This window comes from Oncorhynchus keta, chromosome 11 (assembly GCF_023373465.1).
Source record: "Oncorhynchus keta strain PuntledgeMale-10-30-2019 chromosome 11, Oket_V2, whole genome shotgun sequence".
NCBI lineage: Eukaryota > Metazoa > Chordata > Actinopteri > Salmoniformes > Salmonidae > Oncorhynchus > Oncorhynchus keta.
In genome coordinates, this window is record NC_068431.1 from 36,134,609 (window position 1) to 36,138,682 (window position 4,074).

Genomic DNA, 4,074 nt, shown 5'->3' on the forward strand with positions numbered 1-4,074 from the left:
GACATGTTCAGGCCTCATACTTTGTGTAAATGAATCATGCCAGGAGAGCAACCGTCACTTGCTGATGTACTGTGTGGAGTTGCTCAACTGGGACCTGCCCAGACCTACCTAAGATTTTGTGATATGCACCTTAATCTCACAATATCTGACTTAACACCAGAGAATTCTGCCATGTTCTGCAGAGGCAAGGAGCAAAGAGGCCCAATTCATGTCATACCAGAGACAGACATCCTGCTTGAATGATGTGTGTGTGTTTGAGTGTGTGTGTATGCTGGCTGACCCCAACAACGCTGCTGCTTAGATAATGCAGAACCACGGTCTCAACATTCCAGGAACTTTTAATAAATTCCCTGGTTTTCCGGAAGTACTGCTTGAAAGATTCTGAATTTCTCGCTTATTCCCTCCTGATTCTAAGAATCTTCCAACCGGCGTTTTTCGGGAAGAAGAATTTATTGAAAGTTCCCGGAACACTGCTGCGGTTTAGGGGAGTGAGTGAGGAGGGGAATTAGTAACACAAACAAACACAGACTCAGTGAAGCCATCAGTAACTCTGGGACCTTTCCCCCAGTTTTAGACCCAGAAAGGGAGAACAGATATTAGCTTGCATAGCAGCAGTCAGGATAGACTACCGGTGGTGTTCTTTTCACACGGTAAAGTGTTTGCTGTGAATTTGATAGTAACTTACAGGCAGCTCAGTGGCAAGTAAAATTCTGCATTTCATATTGTAGGACACCTACTGTAATCTAAATACAGTATCAAAGCAAGTACTGTTCAATGACACACAGTACAATACCGTGAAATCGACTGTATTATACTGTAAACCAAAAAAAAGATAAATGGTACCGTAACTGAAATGAAGGAATGAATGGATGAATTATTTCAATTCATTGAAGGAATGGGTTTGTACTTCACAGTATTTTATTGTAATTACAAGGCATTGTTACAAGCAGGTTTGCTGCTAGGTATTGTGTTTACACATTACATCATATTAATGAATATTTGGTGTTTTAAATTACTTGCATTTCTAGACGTCTTAACAAAGCCTTCCAAACTGGCAGGGCAAAACAGACCAAAAGAGACTTGCTCCCACTCCAATCTGTCCCTTATACATTATACATTAATGGGTCACTACTACCACATACCAGTAAACTGGTACAGAATTCTCACTCACTGGTGAAACAAATATAGCCTCTTACAAGGCATACGTCAAAACACGTCAAAATATGTTAATGATCCAAAACAATACCATGCAACCACTAGTGGTCAAAAGGTGTTTGGCGTTCCAAAGACACGGTATGGTTCTGAATTCTGTGGGATGAAATTACATAGAACAAATAGAACAAATCTTTCCCCGCCCAGAATGCTGCAGTAAAACATTTCTGAATATTTTAGTGTTGACAATACAGAAAATTACCGCATATATTACAGTTTTCCGTTACAGTGCACAGACACGGCTGGATGGACATGGCAGACCCCTGCAGAGCATCCAGCACCCTCCACACACTCACACACACACCCAACCACACTCACACACTCGCACTCAGCCACACAGAGATACACACAAAACACTCACTAAACTAGAGACGGCCATTCTCTTTATATTACGTTTCAGTATGTCTTATTATGTGACATCATGTCTATTTATGAGTGGCTTTTATTCACGTGTGCTGTGTGTTGTTTACAACGAGTGCCTTTCACTTAATTCCTTACATTCTCACGTGTGAAATCAAATTGAAACGCATGGACTATTTTGCTTGCATGTACTGTATGTTGTGATGTGATTCCAAAGATTGACATGGACTAAAGTGATATTGAGACAGCTGTTGACAATTCCTTATCACCTCTTCCCTCCCCGAACTAATTTCTAAACACAACCCAGAACTAGAGTCAAAAGGAACTGGAACTTTCCTTCAGTGCACCATTTGGACCGGCGACCTCTCGAGTGACTGACATCTACCTCCTTGCTGCTCATCTTCGCTAATCACCTCTGTGGGAAAAAGACAACTCATACAATGTGATCAAAAGGAAGGTGCTTATTTCCAGCATGTGATTGTGACTGCAACTGTTGGCCAGTACATGCTCTATTTGTATGTTTACTGATACAGGGGACACGCCCGACACAGCTACAAGAGGCTACAACCCAGCAGGCCCAGCGTTGAATGAGAGACCGCCCAGCAAGCAGCCACTGACAACTCAACCTGCCATTGATGACCAAACCAGCCATCAACTAACGACCCCTGCTCGGTAGGAAGAGCAGAACCCTGCACGGGTAGAGCCGAACGAATGAACATTGGCCACCGAACGAATGAACATTGGCCACCGTTCCGTGAGTGAATCAACTGCTGTTAGTTTGCCCGGGTGCTCAAAGTTGGCCTATAGCCCTAAATCCTAGCCCTATTATGCATTTCAAATCAAATCAAATTGTATTTGTCACAAAGGGCCAAATACAGTGAAATACTTACTTACAAGCCCTTAACCAACAATACTTAAGAAGTGTTGAGTATCAGTGTGGCAGATGTGTTGTAACCTACCCTTACCACCTGGGGGAGGCCCGTCAGGAAGTCCAGGATCCAGTTACAGAGGGAGGTGTTTAGTCCCAGGGTCCTTAGCTTCGTGATGAGCATTGAGGGCACTATGGTGTCATTTAATTGGACCTTTAATTGACAACACTGCAAGGAGTGTTGTATGGTATTGAAGCTCATCTGGAGGTTTGTTAACACTGTCCAAAGAAGGGCCAGATGCATACAGAATGGTGTCGTCTGCGTAAAGGTGGATCAGAGAATCACCAGCAGCAAGAGCAACATCATTGATCTATACAGAGAAAAGAGTCGGTCGGAAATTTAACCCTGTGGCACCCCCATAAAGACTGCCAGAGGTCCGGACAACAGACCCTCTAATTTGACACACTGAACTCTGAGAAGTAGTTGGTGAAACAGGCGAGGCAGTCATTTGAGAAACCAAGGCTATTGAGTCTACCGATAAGAATGAGGTGATTGATAGAGTCGAAAGCCTTCACCGGGTCGATGAAGACGGCTGCACAGTACTATCTGTTATCGATGACGGTTATGATCTTGTTTAGGACCTTGAGTGTGGCTGAAGTGCACCCATGACCAGGTAGGAAACCAGATTGCATAGTGGAGAAGGTACGGTGGGATTCGAAATGGTCGGTGATCTGTTTGTTAACATGGCTTTTGAAGATTTTAAAAAGGCAGGGCAGGATGGATATACTGTAGGTCTATAACAGTTTGGGTCTAGAGCAGCTCCCCCTTTAATGAGGGGGATGACCGCATCAGCTTTCCAATCTTTGGGGATCTAAGACGATACGAAAGAGAGGTTTAACAGGCTAGTAATAGGGGTTTCAACAATTTCGGCTGATAATTTTAGAACGAGGATCCAGATTGTTGTCACACTTCTGCCGAAGTCGTTGCCTCTCCTTGTTCGGGCGGTGCTCGGCGTTCGACGTCACCGGTCTTCTAGCCATCATTGATCCATTTTTCATTTTCCATTGGTTTTGTCTTGCCTTCCCACACACCTGTTTTCAATCCCATTCATTACCTGTTGTGTATTTAACCCTCTGTTTCCCCTCATGTCTTTGTCAGAGATTGTTTATTGTCAGTGTAGTGTTGTTTGTTGTATAGGTGCACGTCGGGTCTTCGTACCCATATTTGTTTATGTTCTTTTCCTGTTTAGTGTTATGGAGCATGTTACTAGGACATTATTAAAAGACTCCATTTTACACTCCGTTTGACTCTCCTGCGGCTGACTTCCCTGCCACCTATACACATATGCCTGACAATTGTGAAGCTCTTTCAGAACATCAGCTAGCTGTCTGGATTTGTGTGAAGGAGAAGCGAGAGTGGGCTTGGGCAAGTTGCTGCAGGGGGTGCTAAGCTGTTGGCCGGTGTAGGGGTAGCCAGGTGGAAAGCTTGGCCAGCCCTAGAAAAAATGCTTATTGAAATTATTGATTATCGATGGTGACAGTGTTTCCTAACCTAAGTGCAGTGAGCAACTGGGAGGAGGTGCTCTTATTCTCCATGGAATTTTGTGTCCCAAAACTTTGGGGAATTAGTGCTA